This window comes from Diuraphis noxia, unplaced genomic scaffold, assembly GCF_037042655.1.
Source record: "Diuraphis noxia isolate RWA-SAM2 unplaced genomic scaffold, SU_Dnox_SAM2 contig0003, whole genome shotgun sequence".
NCBI classification, from domain to species: Eukaryota; Metazoa; Arthropoda; class Insecta; order Hemiptera; family Aphididae; genus Diuraphis; species Diuraphis noxia.
In genome coordinates, this window is record NW_028301713.1 from 62,131,544 (window position 1) to 62,151,153 (window position 19,610).

The 19,610-nt window shown below is 26.9% G+C and overlaps 1 protein-coding gene across 2 annotated transcripts in view; it reads left to right on the plus strand.

The window, feature by feature from the left end:
- LOC107163607 (lachesin-like) overlaps nucleotides 1-19,610 on the plus strand; it is a 97,053-nt gene that overhangs the window by 60,913 nt on the left and 16,530 nt on the right. The window contains exon 1 of one of the 2 annotated variants that reach the window (XM_089224675.1): nucleotides 15,004-15,207. The exons of the other annotated variant lie outside the window; for it this stretch is intronic. The gene's annotated coding sequence lies outside the window, so the exon portion shown is untranslated. Of the gene's footprint in view, nucleotides 1-15,003; nucleotides 15,208-19,610 lie in introns of those variants that run through there. 2 annotated transcript variants of the gene reach the window in all.

The window sequence follows — 19,610 nt, forward strand, 5'->3', positions numbered from 1 at the left end:
TCATAAAAATTATTTTTACATTTATCTACTAATTTCTTAATGTATAATAAGTTTCATTAATTAAAAAACAATGCCAGCATATTAAAACGATTTTTGTACGATTTATACCTACGAAGAGGAGTCTCGTTTATTATTTTCATAACTTTTTTTTAGAGCGTTAATTAATTTCAGCTTGTAAGTACTTTTTCCTCTTCATTATAACAATTTATCATCATAAAACTTGCAGTTCATTATTACCTAGCGATGTGTAATATTATTAATATTATTATTATATGCTTAGCTTTATCGTTCATTTGGATTGTTTCACGATGAAGATTTGAATTCAATAATACATTTTAAATTGATCATTACTCCGATTATTTTTATCAACAATTCCCACTCGGTAACAATATAAATAAATACGTGTGTGAATTTTCTTTATTACTATTTTCGCATGTTTTCGTGTAAAAATAAATTGGACAGGCAGAAAAATACTATACGTTTTTTACCCATAATTTGTCAAATTATCGAAAGTGATTAGTGATATACATATATATATATATCAATCTATAAATTTACATGATTTGAAATTTGGAACCAAGAGTGTGTGTGATGAAAAAGTGTTATCACTGAGTTGATTTTTATTTATTAGGGGTTTTAAGATTTTGAGTTTTTACGATATGTGAAGTCCAATTAAATATATTATTAAAAGCCATTAAAATAATTTCTAATTAAATACAATTGATACTACCGACTGAAAATAATATTATTTTCCAATATAAGAACAGGTGATATTGCCGTAATGGAATATTTATGTTATTAATAATTATTATTTAACACTTTATAAAAGAATTATGCTAGAACATTTTGATTAGGTATTCTACCTAAATATTTTCACGAGTGACGATCTTATATAATATATTATGTATGAATATGTACTATATGATTATTTAATTTCCAAATCTTGAATCAGTAAATTTTTATGGTTGGAATTCTTAACCGTTATTAAATATACACCCAATGATGTATGTTTTACCATTTTTATCTCCACTAATTACTTTTTTCCTGTTATTTCAAATATAATTGTTGTACTTATACCTACTTAAGTATTTATGGATTACTCGGTAGTAAAATAAAAATTATTATTTTCATGTTTTTTTTTTTTTTTTTGAATAATTAGAGAGCCAGATTGTACAACGATATGGTAAGGCATTTTATTTATAACTGCAAGTAAGTTATAGTTTCGTGACTATTAACGATGCATAAATTTATGAAATTATTGTACGTTTGTAAGTGATCGGCCACAAAAGCTATCGAAGCCTAATATCCACATAATATTAGATTCGGTTGGTATCACAAGTGATTTTGGTTTGATTTAGTGTCATCGTCAACAAAATAAAAAAAATCTTTACGTGCACATACGTATTGCACATAAGTCAAATATTTAACGTTTTCTAGGTCAACTAGTATTAAATAAATCGAACTATATTTGTGTTGCTATAATTTATTAATGAAATATTCATTCGCATTGATACGAAAAAAGGAATAGTGTCATTAGAATAGTGAAGAAAGATATATAGCATGACGTGCGTGTGCAAAAGGATATTGTATGACGCATATAATATTATATGTTCACGCTGGTATACGGTGTGCTTTTATGTAAGTATATAATGTTATACAGAGTGAAAACTCGATTTTAAAAGCAGCGGTCGAATACGACGACGATTGAAGATCCCTGGAGAGAAGACCGACTATATATTATATAGTATACATAAATAGTTAGCTATTCGAAACGAAGACGACGACGACAACGGTATAATACAAAACGAAAAATATCATGTACACATACAACATCGGTGATTAACCATTCGGAAAACGTAACGGGCGACAGACGATATAACATATAAAAGAATAATATATTGTATAAAAAATAGATTATTGTATTAAAAAATTTTTGTGTGTGTCGTTTTACTCTCAGACGTCCAACTCGATTATAAAATCGAATCGGTTTGTTACGTCAGGTCACATGTGAATAATACACAAACATACACATTATTGTTACAACTTCAGTATTTTATTTGTGTATTGTATTGTATTAAATATAATATAATAAGAGAAGATATCTTTGACTCACTACACACCAGTTGTGGTACCCATTCTTTCAGTCAATCATAATATATCAACCAAATATCATTATCACATTAAATATAGGTATAAATCAACGATATAAGACATCATATCCGAATCTTCCAACCAGTGTATGTCATATAAAAAATATTTTTCACGAAGACATCCAATTAAAGTACGTAATTGGAGAATAAGCGTTACATTTTGTTGTAAATAAATCTTATAGTTGAAATTATATATTATAATATCATGCATACAATTTAAAATCCAGTGTTCTTCTGTGCCAAGAATTGTATCTAATAAAAATAGTAGTATATGTATTAGAACAATCTTCATTTTTTGTCGATATTTTAAGAGCCAACTAATCCCATTATGTATACGACATAACTGATTTTAGATTTTTAAAAGACAAAAGTAAAATATTTAATTAGATTATTGGTAGCAGTGCTATATATCTGGTGATTTTCACCTTGCGATGTAAATTTTTGAGAATTCAGCTACCGTTGGAAAATTTGAATGGTGAAGTTATATGTACCGATTATCGAGTGTTGAGTATTCAGTCGTTTGGATTCAATCAGTCGTCGATTATGAATTGTATTATATTATTATGAAATACTGAAAAATAATCCCAAAGATGTAGGTAAATTGCCTATACAAGACGCCGTGTCATCATAATAACATTTTATTTATTTCTGATTGAAGAACATAAAAATACACCTGTCCCGTGAATTCTCGGAAAAACAATCTAATTGCATAGTACAAACGCCAACATTTTAATGTCAAATGGATGCACTGAGTAAACCCATATTGATTCTCTTGGACAGGAAATAAATAAATGATTCACAAAATATTGTATTTTATAAACATTTTTTCCTCGAGTACTTATTTAGAACTTATTTTATATTTTATTGGCAAGTAAAATCAAATGTATTTGTCCCATTGTATGATTTGAATGTACCTATTGATTAGCAAGTCTAGTAAACTCGTACTCGCCGAGTAAAAAATGAAAAAAGTTAGAAATTAAAATATACAGTCTAAGATATTGCAGGCATTCGTCCTTCCAACACAATGTGGGACTGTGTTAACTGTCGATAACATTAAGTACGCAATTATTATTATTAAACTAAAAAAAAAAACGATATTCCGAGTGAAAATACCAAAAACGATCAAATTAAAGCTCTATGCCTATTAATTTATGTACATAATAACTACATTGGATTTAATTGTATACAGTTATAACAGTTTACACGCATGTACTGGTAGCCGTGAAATATTTGTTATAACATTGATATATAGTGGTAATTAATTAATTCAGTTTTGATCACACCACAGAGTATGTTCGCGATGTTAAACACCTCATGAATCATATTAATATCGGATTTGTCTAAATTTGATGTCTAATATTTGTGTTTTAACATAAACAGACTGTCTTTCATTTAATCCTCTCAATGTAATTTATTTTTGTAAAGCTTGCCTATTTATTATTTTCAAAACATACGGTTGTTTTTAGATAATATTATAATATTTTACACATATCATTTATCGGTGTCTTCTAATAGCTTTATATTTTATAAGAATAGTTTTATAAATTCATAGGACCTTACATTTTCTATACATATTTTTCCTTTTGTTGTGACTTATGTTTAAATGCAAGCATACTTCATGATATAAAGATTATCATTGTTATTATTTACTGTTATCGTGTACAATATAAATTGGGAAGATATGTATTAAATTCTATCAACTTGCTTTGATAATAATGACTTTTGAATAACATAATATGAACTCTCGTGCACATTTTGATCATTTTTTTTTTTTTTTTTTTTTTTTTTTTAATTTATTAAGACATGAAAGGTCTTTAGCCTGCATTAAATTAATATAAATAAGTAAACATTATAATTATTACAAGTATTTACACGTGTTTACAATTTATGACTTATGTTTATACTATGGAAAAATACATTGATTGCGTCCGTATTGTCTTCATTGAGTGCTTGATGGAGTGAGGTGGGGTTTTTGAGGATCTTGCGGGCTTCCGTGTATTTGGTGTAATTTATGATGATATGTTCTAGTGTTAGTGTCTCATTTCAAGTATCGCATACTGGGACTGGTTCTTTTCTTATGAGATAATTTATGAAATGTGAGTGGCCTATTTTAGCTCGAGTAATATTTACTTCATCTCTTCGTTTGGTGTTGGGAGGGTATTTAAATTTTTTAATAGCTAATTTTACGTTTCTTAGTTTGTTAGAGAGGGGTAGGTTAGACCAGAATTTTTGCCATTCTTCCATTAATTTATGATGTATAATGTTGAAATTTTCGGATAAGGTTAGTGTGTTTATCATTGTGGAGGAAGGAGATGTGGTAGCTTCATAGGCTATAGAGTCAGCTTTCTCATTTCCGGGTATCCCAATGTGAGAGGGGACCTATTTTGATCATTATGCTATAAATATATACTATTTTTTCATGACAAAGTACCTCCAATGGATGGACCTTTACTTTTCTGTTATTTTCTTGTTTTTATTAATTATTTCGCTTTATCTACTAATTTAAATGTTCAGTTTTTATATTGTACTAGTTATTTTATAATATATAAGTATTAAGTAAACATAGGTATATACACGACAATACTCGTCGGGGTTTTAATGATATGGAATATAACTTGAACAATATAATAATAAAAGTTATAAATGATATTTCATAATATAATGGTAATTTTTCATCTTAGTTTTCTGTGAGATATTCTTAAAATTAACGCTGATTAATTTTAAATAAACGTAATACGAGTTCAATTTCCAATCATAAAATCATCATAATATTATCAAGAATTTTCTGGATCTGAAAAGATTATAGCTGAAAGAAAAAAATGTGTAAAACAAATGGCGTTCGTCATTGAAGATCAATAGCTCCCTCGATCTGCTCGGAATACAAAATCAACTTATAAATTATAAATAAATAATAGAAGAAATCATTGCTAAAACCAAAATTATATATATATTAACTACACTTTTTAATTTTAGATAAATTACAACGTCATAGCATAGTTACACACACCCGGGAGAAAATAAATTATTATATAAAAAAAAGTATTGATAAAATCTCAACTCCATAGATACGTATATTATATACATCTGATATCTAGGCGTGTTTGGTCTCGTACACAATCCATCCGTTGAAACACATATCCATCTGCACTTAAATACTTAAATAACTATTTGATTAATTAAATTCAATTATTGATTACTTAGCTTTTAAAGTATTTAATGCAATAATTATGGTAGACTGGCTCTCTCAAAATATAATGCAATACTTCGTAATCCAATGTTCAAATTTTAAAATCAATTACAATATGGTTGCGACTTACAAGCTGTAAAATACAGTAGGTATCTAAACATTTTCCAAATTATAATTCCAAAAATGTTGATTGTAAAAAAATATGTTTTCGTTGTGGGAGAACATGGGTGCTAAAACCATCTGCAGAATTTTGCGCTGATTCAGCCACTCATATGTGTACCGAATTCATTAATGATGATTAATGTATGTTTCCAACCGATGTTGGATATTGTTTTCGGTTGTAAATCAGTTTATTATGATACAGCTAGACATATGAAAATATTACGTTACTACTTTCGCTAGTAAAAATGCGTGTATACAAATCACCATATTATTATAACTTTAATGTTTATGTGAAATTAATCAAGCCGTATACGCTTTTACAACACCTGCTGCCGCACGAGGGTGTTTATTCGATGACGTTGTACGATGTCGAATATACTCGAGAAGTAAAAAAAAATGCATTGGGGATGAAGGTAAATGCGATTTCCCTGGATTCGGGTTTTTGCACCGTCGTGTTTATATGTATACTCACCGCCATCAATCCCAAACACTTAGTCAAATTAATGCATGTTTCATGATATACGTTTCTGTGTGTTTACGAGGTACCTATATGACCATTCGTCATTCAGAAGCCATAACCGCACAGTTCCAAGATTTCATGATTTAATCTTATATACACGATACCTGGATATGTGTTACACAACACATTAAATTATATTAATTTGGCTAATTAGATCGCCGCCGTTATTTCTTATTCGCATCAGAATGTTGGACATTATTATTATTTTACCTATCACGTGACAAATTATTCGTAGATTAGTGCAGTTTATTATTCACACGTGCGCGCGCCCGAGCAAAGGCATTAACCATTTAAAAAATAAATTATCTTTTAACTTAGCTAGTTACTTAATCGTCTAATTAACTTAATGGCTCAACTCGTTAAAAAAATCCATTGTAACAACTTAACTTTTTCCGGTCAATTTGAAAAGTTATGCATTAAGTTAATGTCATATTATGTACTTCTATTTACATATATAATTAATGTGAACGTATTTAAAAGTTAAAATTGCCTACATTTTTTTTTTTTTTTAATCACTCTGGATATACAATTTTGTAAAATATAAATAAACAAATAATTAATATCATTTAGTTTATACAAATTACAAATATATCATAATAATTATTACAATTATCATTACAGTTGTGGAATGTAGTAAGAAAGAAAAGCATTAAATGCATTTTTAACAAGACATTTAGTTGTAAATCTTTAAAAACTTTAGTATGGCACAATCACAATAGTATGCGTGATCCGATAGTTGGTAAAAAAGGGCATGTACCATTCCCGCCAAAATTATTTGAAATGATCGATTCCGTCATCGCAAATTTAAAAAAGGTTCGATTCTCGTTCCCGCCTATCTATCTGGTATGGTAAAATTATTATAATATTATAATTTATTATATATTTTATATTAATATTCTGTATAAATTGCAGTGTTATACCTATTATTTTACGGTATACTTAAATTTTAACTTGAAAAAATTGTACATGGTTTATATATATATATCCGTATGGTACTATGTCCGGGAGTAGGCACACAGACCTATAGTAGGGAACTAGGGACGCCTATTTGGCAGTATTTCTAGTGGGCACCCGTTAGTTTCTGCCATGCTCGGGTGGGTGATAGCTTATATGATAACATTAAATATTGAAAAATATATTTATAACTAATAAAGCAAATAATAAATACATAATATTTTGTCATATTTTTAATAAATACAATAATAAATTTAAAGTCACTTAAAAATAAATACCTATATTTTTTTATAATATTTAGTTAATTTATTTAACCGAATTAAATGAAACACTCTTTACGAACGAATAACGTAATATTAGTTTATTGTTATAGCCTTTTTAGTCTTAACACATTTTAAAAAAATGGATTTATTTTTTGGTGTATTCAGAATATTTAAATTGACGCCATTTGTTCTAATATATGTGTCCGTCTGAACATTTTCAACCAATTTTTTAAAAAAATTACTTATATATTTGGGTATGATTTATTAAACTGTTAATTAAAGTGTGAATGAAACGATTCACCATTGTTAGTAGTTTTACGTAAACTTTTTGTCATGCTCATATTTTTGGAAGAAATTTTGAATTTTCGTGGATATAAGTTTCTAATAAATAATCAGTGTGAATATTGATGATCATCTGACATATCTAACATTAATTCAAACACAAAACAATATGATATGTCTTCAGGATTTAAATACACCAATCCAAATTTATGCTATTTAACCAATTGTATTGTTTTTTTTTTTTTTTTTTTTTTTATTGATCAAAGTACATCGACAACTAGGCCATTAGTAAAATAAATTTTTTTTGTTACATTTTTAGTATTTTAAGTATACATTTTCTAGATTAAATTAAATTGTACAATTCTGTTTTTTGTAAGAATAAAATTAAGTTTTTTACATCCTGTGGGTTTGGTCCAAGTGCTTGACAGATTTGTTCGGATATGTGAAATTGATTTCGATACTGGTTGTATTTTTGACATTCAGTGATGATGTGGTTGATGGTTAAAAGTACGCTGCATGACTCACATAGTGGAGGATCGTCTTTACTCATCAAGTAGCTGTGTGTTAAGTGTGTGTGACCAATTCGGAGGCGGTTTACTATGGTTTCATCTTTTCTATTGAGTTCAGGATTTTTCCATGGGTTTATATTATTTTTTATTTTGTTGAGTTTGGTGTTAAGTTTTCGCCAATGAGAGAGCCATTTATTATTTGAGTGAAGGTTTATTTCGTTCTTTGCATCTGAGAATGTGATGGAATTTATGGTTGGAGTTGATGTAGAGACGATTGCATTATAAGCTTCTTGGTCAGCCATTTCATTTCCGGGAATCGTATTGTTTGTAATCGACATTTAAATCAAGTTCTTGAATTTTCCTATACCACGACTGAATTAAATGAAACCTACGTCATTTAATGGCACAACTAAGCCAGACTAATTTGACAGAATTATTAAATCACCATTTCAAAGTTTATTTTTATACTTTTTGGATTTAATATTAAATGATTACATTTAGTTGTTATAACACTTAATACTTTCAAATAGGTTTCTTGTTTTTTATTGAGTAATAAACAAAATACTAATGGAACTTAGTATTTATTTATAAATCCATGTAAATAAGGCAAATAATTGTAAAAAAAAAATATTTGACAGTATGAAAAGGTTTTATCAACAAACATTGTATCATTTTTACACAGAAAGCTTAGATTCGTTTCTCAAGAAAAAATAATTATGTTTGAATTTATATCATTAAACATTAAAAAGTTCTCATTTTTAGAAGTTATTCTTTGCGCAAGGTTATGCTTATTATTTTATAATAAATATAATTTATTAATTTTTTAATAGATTTATTTAATTTATTTATTAATTATAATTATTTAATTTATTAATTTATTATTTATTTATTTATAATGTTTATAGAATTATGTCATTGTATCTTAAGTCTGACGTTTTTATGTCCTTAAAAATGTTAAGGTTTGTTAAACAACTCTATTATAAGAGTTTTGTACTCTTGGTTCTCTTGAGGCTCTTAATTGTAGTATTGTTCTATCAGTCGCAGAGTATGTGCTTGTAAATGTAATTTAAGACTCTCACATCGGTTTACATCCGAAGCTAAAACCTTTAAACTGGTACAACGAGATCGTTTGAAATTTGATTCTTATTAATTTAACATCCATTTCCCCGTATAAGATTAATTGTAGGTCCACATTTTTATTCATTAGGCGTCATTTCATTTGAAATTGTCTGTTTTTATACCCTACAGACAATCTATACTGTGTCAATTGCCTATTTTCTGTTAGTGTCACTTCTGTAAATGCTATTATTTTAATTATGTTTTCTTATTTATGCCAAAAATAATTATTTAAAAATAAAACTTTTTTAATTCATCCGTCTGATCAATTCAATATTCTTCTGGTAATTTAAGTATTTTATATTTATTTAATTTAAAAATGGCTTTATGCTATATTCTAAATGTATTTTTACTATTTTATTATACTATACATGCTTAGCTTATCTTTGTTGTGATTTTTAACAAATATAATTGAACGATTGTACGTATTGAATAAGCAGTTTTGATGGAAATAAACATATATTATACAATTTATTATATAATGCAATTTCGTAATTATTTTAAAAATTATATCACTCGAATGAATGTTAAACTACGAAGATAGGATTTTCATCATTTCGACGGATAGTGGCAATAATGGGAAGCGTTTTGTTTCGTTTTTCACAGTACCGAGCACGTACAAACAGTATAACACCGCTATACCCAAAACTTTAGATAAAATTAATCACATACACACGGAAACGGATAAAAATGGTAAATGCGTTCATTCGTTGCCCTTGCGTGCAGTATTTCCTTCATCACTTACATAACAGTAGTTGTCTCGATTGGAAGAAAACTCTCTTACATGTTCCACCGAGATCGTGATGACAATAACAAATAAGATATTTCTGAGAAAACCACCTCGGGAACTTGAAGGTAGGTATCAATCGTTGTTCGTAGAATATTGGAATGAAATAATTCCGATATTGCCGATAGTTACTTTATACAATTTACTATTGCATGGAAACTCGCAAAACGATAATCGATCGTTGACAAATGAGTTGAATTTTATCATGGTTTGTATATGTAACGGTCAATGACGATATGATAATGATGATGATGATGATGATGTGATGATGATATTTATGTTAAAGTCCGGCCAATGTCGAAAAAGACCTTGTAAAATACAAATTTACTTAAATGGCCGGTAATTTACGTAAGTGACGACACATAATGGTTAATGTTGTAAACACGAGTATTATTTTACTATTAACGTCAATTCAATGCTCAACTCCTGTTGGACGTTGTTGTAAATTATACATTTATACTTTTATAACACACAGGTCACTGTCAGTTATCTAACCATAGTTGATGGAGTGATGGCTAAATCAAATAATGCCGTGATTATCAAAAAAATTATCAAAGGTAGATAATTTATTTTATTGGATTTTTTTCCCATATCATATTTTAGCTATTTTAGTATCGTTGTGGATATCGTATTGGTTTGACATATCGCTTGATTCGCAGTTCGACAGTTCGCCGATTCACGTTTCATTTAATTTTTAAATATTTACTTTTTATTTACGTAAAATATTAAGTATGGATGTAGATATTGAAAAAGTCACAACAGCATACCTTGCGAAAATAAATAATAACTAATATATTATATAATTAATATTTTAAAAAACGGGTAAGTGGATGTCGCTCTGCTTAGGTGGTGGGGTGGACCTATGACTAGGGTAGGTTATATTTGAATGCAATGATAGCTATCATTGTATACGAAAAACGATTCTGAACGGAGATGATTTGTCAGTCTAAGATATATTATATTTAAATAATGTCATAGTGTTACCCGTTTTTCCAAAAACATTGCATGTAGATATCATAATTCATAATACCTATATTATCATAGATATACATCATATACCTGGTTTGAGGATAAACCGTTATCGTAACACGATTTCATAAAAATTTAAAACTCATACGCTCAAAACATTTTTCCTATAATGACTTTTCAAATGTTCTCTATACCTATTTGAAGCAAAACTTATGGAAAACTTAGAGTTGAATTTTTCAACCTTAGATATAAATACAAACAATTTAATGGATTTTGAACTACAAAATTATTTGCAAATATTCATGGTTTTGACGAATTTTTGTCAATATTTGAACTTCAAATGCTAATAAAAAAAAATTGTGCATATATATTCTTATAATTTTTTAATCACTATAAGAATAACTGATGAGGAATTTTATATTCAATTTTCAAGTATTTTGATAAGGACAAAATTTTTTTATCAACACATCAAAAAAAATTGTTCAGAAAAATTGAAAATTTCAGTTGTCTATAAATATCTCAAAAAGACCAAAATATTTTGAAAATTAAATCATGTAAAGAAAATGCCAATCTATATAACTGGTAAAATTTTCAAGTATCTACAACTTATACTTTTTTAATAATAACAAATATTTAAAATCGTTTGAGGATAAATCGTTATCGTTACGCTATTTCGTAAAAATTTAAAATTCAAACGCACTTAAAATTTTTCCTAAAATGATGCTTCGAGTATTCTCTATAGCTACTTAAAAGAAAACTTACGGAAAACTTTGTGTTGTATTTTTAATCCTTAGTTATAAACACAAAAATTTTACGATTTTTCACTTCAAAATTACTTGCAAATTTCTGCGTTTTCGGCAGGTTTCGTAAAAATTTGAACTATAGTCTTATAAAAAAAAAAATTGTGACTAGCTTTTTTTAATTTTTTTAGCTACAATAAGAACAACTCATAAGGAACCTTGTATTAAATTTTCAAGTATTTTTGGTCATCTAAAATTTTTTTACCGACACTTCAAAAAAAAATTCTCATAAAAATCGAAAATTTCAGTGGTCTATACATAACTTTAAAAAACTCAACAATTTTTAAAATTTTAACTGTATATATGAAGATAACACTATCATAAACATTTGATGAAAATTTTAAGTATTTACAGTGATTAGTTTTTAAATTACAACCATATAAAAAATCAATTTGGTCGAAAACTGGTTTTGTGTAAAAATTCCCGTTTTTCTGTCACTTTTTTTTTGTTTTTCTCGATTTTTTTGAAAACTGTTGGAAAATGTTTACTTTTGACCTCTATAATGCACCAAGGATATTCTTTTTTCCATCGGAAACCACCCTCAAAGTTTGAAATTGAAGCATTATTTCGACTGCTGTACACAAAGGCACATAAAAAACACACATCATTATGTGTATTTTCAGTCATTTACGTAATTGACCAACAGTCAATGGTTAATTATGTTAATATTCGGTCATTGAGGTAAAAGTGTTTTATTTTGTTTCGTAATTTACAACAATAAACTATTATCTTGGAAACTGACGTCATTGACCGGTAGTTTACGAAAGTAACCTAGCAACTTGGTTTATTACGTTAATGACCGGTTAATGACGTAAATGTTCAATTTTCGTCATTGACCGTAACTTCACAGTATAATCATATATTATATTATTATAACAAAAAAGTCTAGAGTAATAAGAGTAACAAGTAAATAGACTCTGGGTCTTATGTTTTTCATAATATTATTATCGAGAACTAAAACACCAATAATCGATATCTCAAAATCTAAAATTTTTCAGGAAATTAAACGACAACCTTTAATATAAATTTTCCTAAAGAATGATTTTTAACGATCGTAAAATCTAAAAATTAATATATTTTATCTTGCTACGTTCCGGGAAACAAATAATTCAATTCAGCAAAAGAGAATGCATCGTGATCTAAAAACCAAAATAAAATGGTAAAAAAAAATATATTTTATTGGTAAATGTATACTGTAATAATTAATAATAATTAACCTTATTATAATTATTATTCTATGGTTCAAACAACGGATATGAAATATATTTTATGGTTATAATTTATTAATTTTATCATATGCAAATAGAATCTGTTGATTATAAAACTTCATTTAAAGACTGACAAATTTAAACATAAATTATATATCTAAAAATTCTAAATTATGTTAATTCAGAGCATTTTGGTTCTTGATAAGTTTAAATAATGCACCGACATTTTTTGTGAGCTAGAATTATAGAGTATTGATAATTGAACATATTAAGTATATAAAAAATCTTAAAGAATTATGTGGTCTTAGGCTTACAATTATCGATGGACTTGATTTATTATTGTGAACCTATCTTCAGTACCGTACCTGTTATCAAGTTTCATCCTATTAAACAATCGATAAAAATATTTTATAATAACCAAATTATCATTTGCCTTTTTTTAAACTCCATCCATAGTAATTATTTTAGTATTCTGTACTTACCGAACGTATAATCTATAGTATGGCTATTTAGAAACGAATTCATCACATCCGAATCATTGTGCAGTTAAATACTTCCGAAGTAATTACATTTTATTTCATCACGATATGAATAGAAGCTGTTTGATAAGAGTTAATAATGAAAGCCCTTTAGTGAGTTCAATGGATATAATTTTTTTGCATTTATATAAGAATATCTCAAATGCATAAAATAGGTAATTAGTTTTTGAAAAAATTCGATTAAAGCATTATTCATTGATAATATTTGCATAAAAATATATTCTTCTAATTTTAATACAATATTTGTAGATATTTTTAAAGCAAATATTGACTTTTATTGAATGTAATACATTTTTGATTTTGTTGATCTGATTGAATTATTTGAAATTAACGTGTTTACGTTTTTAAACAAATTAATCGTCTAAGCACTCTAAGCGGTGTCCTACATGTCAAGTCGCAGGGATCTGCAGTGAGGATAAATAATTAAAGATTTTACTTTCGATTAAATTGTGTTGTATTTATTAGGTCATCGCTACAAGACTCTCGTCGCACGGCATTGAATATCATATTGTACGTACGAAATTATATTCTCAATAATAATCGTAAATGTAGCGTTTAATTTGGGTCAAAAAACAGAAAAGTTGAATATGTGACTCACTGAAGTCAACGCGTTAACGTAATACGTACAAACGACATCGAAGAAGTCGACCCATATAACGTAGATAGAGATGTGTGCGTATACACTATATATATATATATATTTCTGCAACATAATGGGTGAATATATATATTGTGCAGATATATATAAATATATATATATATATAGTGCCAGCGTGGTACCTTTGAGACCTACGTGACTTACCTGGATCACGAGTAGTACACCCAACTGTTTTGGAATTCGCTACGAGGACGTTCGACAGTTATATATTTTATTTTTATTTTTTTTAATGGTACTGAAAAGTCGTGTTCTAAAAAATAGCTGGCATCCCGTCGTCGTCGTTCGATTGCTTCTTGTTTTATTTTGTAGATCGTATAATAGTGAGTAGTGTGAGTGTACGCTGTACCTACAGAGTGATTTAGGTTTTTTTAAAGAAACGTTGAGATTGATCATTTCATATTAGCGAGTGAAATTGTAAGCCTATATTGCGGTTTTTGAATGCGGATTTTTTTTAATTACTTATTAGTTATTAATTATCTATAAAAGTAATTTTATTGTTATTATTATTTATTTAATTGAAAAATAAATTTTTAAATTTTCAAATACAATTGCTAGTTGTTTAATTTTAAATATAATATCTCAAATCCAAATACGGTGTTTCATTAAATAACAATATTGCTTTAGGACTTCTCGAGGAAAAGTAAATTGAAATAATGTATACACCCTTTTTTCCACAATCACAAACTTAAAAATACATTTGTTATTCCAATAAACACCATGATAATATTATCATCCACAATTGAACATGAAAATCTAAAAATACTATGTAAATTTACACTTTTATAGCTGTGTGCATGGCATCAGGTCCGACGAGATAAAAATAATATGAGATCGAGTGGAGACATTTAGTTTTATATAGCTACAACGACGTGGTAGTTGATTAACGCTTCAAGACGACAATATCGGAGAGCGCATGCAATAATAGTTAAAGACGATATTATTTCACAGCATAAGTGTCAGTGTATAATATATTATATGAGAAATCTGAAGAAAAAATACAATTGTGGAAAAAAAACACAAATTTGGACAAACAGACCGAATGTCGATAAAAGTAAAAATAAAAATAAAATATCCTTACAATTAAATCGCCAACCAGACCAACTGTGAGTGATTATCTTTAAACTTTTCTTATAAAAAAATGCATGCACAACGTCTATATTGTTATACACGACTACATAATATTAACAACATCATAATATTAAAATAGAATTAAACGAATTAAAAAAATATTCCATTATAACAATACTTTTTATTCACATAGTATAAACGTATACCTTCTCACTATATGTCTATATATATGTATATCACATATTATATACATACACTATTTCTATTAAGTTATTACAACGGTCAGCCATTGTCAATTCATCGTACTGATAACACCTGTTGTAGTTCACAGCTATGTCTACGGCGTGGTGGTGTCAAAATAACAACAAATACGAAAAATCGTCACATTACACTTTATCGTATAAATGTATGTTATTAATTTATTATAATAAGAATAACACAACTATAACTATTATTTAGACTGCAATATTAAATACACGAAAAATGAATTAAATATGGTGTAAACAAAAAAGGTTAAATAAATTAATGGAATATAATCATTCATATCACAACACTTTTAGATTCTGAGCGGAGCGAGGAATGTATTGATTTTACTATGATGTAGTATGTATGTTTTTTTTTAATTTTATTTTTGTGTCTGTCATCACGTTTTGGGACAGTAAAAGTCCTTCGATTTTCGACTTCAGACCTCGTTCGATCGGAAAGTGAATCTAGTCGGTACTTTGGGTGGTCAAAAGCAGGTTAAATTCTTAATACTTTTCTAAATAATCGGGATAAACAAACTAAAAATTAAGGGAAAACGGGAAATTGTACGCACAATCAGTTTTCGACAAAATCGATTTTGGTTTTTGATGTAACTTTAAAACAAATGATCATAGATACATGAAATTTTCACTGAATGTTTAAATAACTATATTCTATTTACCATGTATTTTTCAAAAAATTTTGACTTAAGTTGAACTATTTATAGGCATATAAAATTTTCGATCATTATTAGTTTTTTTTAAATTAATATCGATCAAAATTTATTTGTTGAGTAAAAAAGCTTGAAAATTTAATACAATATACTCTTCACATATTGTTGAAAAAAAAAGAAATATATAGTCACAATTTTTTTTTATAAGCATTCAAAGTTTGAATTTTGACAAAATACGTAAAAATCACAAAAATTCGCAAATTATTTTAAACTAGAAATTCATAAAAAATTTCTTTTTAAATTTAAGATTTAAAAATTTTTAATAATCTATAATAAATCCTAGACAGATAAACCGTCTCCCGTCAGAATTGTTTTTCGTATACAATGATATAATATCATTATATTCAAATTCAATTCCATCCATTACAGTAACCTCAAGTAACCTACTGTACAGCAGAGCGACATACACGACTTACCCCCTCTTTTTGTTTGGTCGTGTTTTTAAACATAGGTAATTAATAGTTGAAAGTAAAAACAGGAATGTGAGGCGAAAAAATGTTTAATATACTCTCATCCTCAACTCAGAAAATTTCCTAAATGTGAAATTGAAATAATTAGATACAATGCACTATAAATATCAGTTGTATTTATTTATAATTTTAATAAATGTGACGTAAACGTATGATTAATATATGTTAATTTTTAGAAAAGTTTGAAATAAGTTTCACGCTTTGCACAATAGTTTATCAACGTTGAGAATTGAATTTCCATTAATAACTATAAGAAATTATAACTAAAAAAAAATTAAATTATTTACTAAGCATGTATTTGCAATGGGCATGTGGAATACTTATAGAATGAAGTCTCAAATGATAAAGCTCGTTAACATGTCACTACATTTTAAATGACATATGAGATAACAAAGATATAATTATGATATAAACTTATCGAATAGACGCTTAATATGATCAAAAAATTGTTTTTAGAAACATACACGTACTCTTTGTTCAATACGGTAAAGTAACAAACACTTTAAAATATCTAACGCACAGTATTAGGTATTATTGATTATATATAATGCATATATCAAATAGTTTGATCACATCATAATACTAATAAAATATATTGTTTTAAAAATAAATTATGGTAAACAGAAAACACGATTTACGAGTTAATTTTTAAAGATAATTTAATCCATCTTATTTAAAAAAATATTATACAACTGAAATTTTAAAATATTAAGTAATAAATGAGAATCTAATCAACGTGTTACAGTTAAATTTGGTCAGTGATGTAAGTTTTTAACAGAACTTGAAAATCACAAAACTCTGTAATTGAAATGGTTTGTAAATGTAGACATGTAGTATATAACTATACATGTATATGTTTGCAATGAAACAAATTATTTTGCCATTTCCGAAGTTCAGGCAAGATTTATACTTCTTATTCATTCTTTGGTTCTTATTTAGTTACTCAGTTGTTTATTTACTTCCCGTATAAGGAACACTTAGGTATATAGTTTTATATATATTAAGACAGAAAGTAAATTTTAACTGTTAACCATCAAACGTAGTAATAATACTGCAGTAGTTGCAAAAACTAATTGGAATTGTTGAAAACCCAATTTACATTTGTGTATTATACGATCAAATCAAAAACATATTTTAAGACCAAAAATATACAGAATTCATTGTTTGATAACCACGGCTGGTGTGTTTTGACAGAATTATTCTCCTATTATACTGCATATCAATATATTAATATTTTTATCCAACTCAAATTTTTTTATTTAATTTCTTTTAGTATTTATTTAAACGTAAAGGTTATTTTTTTCATTACTTATATTTGCATACGATTTGTGTATATTTAACAAATATTTGTTGAGAACTTTAAATTCTTTCATTTTTTTTATAAATCAAAAATAATCCACATGTAATATTAAATAACTCTTATAAAAGTTGTTACATTGAGAAAACAAACGGTTACAAATGTCACGTTTCCAAAACAATTTAATTCATTTTAAGCTCATAGCTGTATAATATTAATGTTTGATTAGACTCAGAATTTTTGAATATAATAAGTCTAAACAATTATAAACCGTATCTAATTGTAACATTTAATGACTATTGTGATACTATTTTCTAATATTTAAGCATAAGATATTAAAAAAATAATAATTAGCTTTAGTAGGTAGGTATTAAAATGTTGTTGAACGTATACCGGATTGAGGACTTGCTTTAAACAATAAGCTATACAGCAACTAATTGAACGGTAATTATGATAGTTGTACCTACATATTATATAATAAAACAATGTGAACATTTTCAAAAAACCCTGTTTAAAAGGGTTACAGTACCTAATAACAATTTCCCAACATACGACTATTTACAGTCTCTACCTCTATTTACCCAGAGAATAATAATGTATTGTTATAATGTCACAACATTATAATTTATAAATTTATAATATAATATATTTTAATGCAAGCCCTGCGCATTCGTTTCAATACGTTGTCGAGCGCTACTCGACGTGAAGTATCCAAGTGAATTAAAAAAAAAACGAGAAAAAAAGATTTTATTCAGAGTGAATCAAACATTGATCATTTAATTCTCCCCGTTCCGTATTCTTTGCACATGATATATTCATTGATAAGTATATTTAATATAATATATATTCATATAAGTAATAAGTATACAGCACATCTATAATGGATCATAACATTTTACACTAAAAACGAATGATGAAATAAATACAGCATATTTCTTTTAACAGCAAACACTCGTTATCTCATAATCTCATATACAGTATTATCGTTTTTGGAAATATTTGCTTATACATATATTTTAATAATTATAGAAAACAACTTTAAAGAAAAAAAATCTATTTTTACTATTTTTTTCTTTCATATAATTTTTTTAATTATATACATTTTGAATAATAGAGCATACATTTTTAATTTTATATTTCGAAGATAAATATTTTTTTAAACGTGTAGAAGAAATATAAAATCGGTATTTCAAACGAGCAGTTAATTAGCCATATTAAGTTGAGCAATGATATTCATTGCATATTTTTCGTAATTTTATCGTAAGCATAGAAAGAACAAATTGCAATTCATATTTATTTTTTTTGTGTTTCTGATCATTAAAAAATGTAGTGCAAAATTCTGCATATTTTTAAATTGTTATGCTAAAAGTCATATTTTTGATGTGAAGAGCATATTATTTTGATTTTTAATGTTTATTGAAAATCGAGCACTTTATTATTTTTCATAAATCAAGGTCAACAATTATTTAACCAAATTATTGATTTGTCACAAATACATTAGATACACATTTTGATCTTAGTCAGTGATCAATGAATTGTTTAGGAAACGATATATTATTATTATTAATGCATTAATTAATATTTTAAAACACTTTGGCTCTTTTTAAAACAATGAATATTCACTTTAAAAAAAAAAAAAACAAAACATTACCTTATTTAATGACTAATGTAATTAAATTGCATTAATTTGAACAA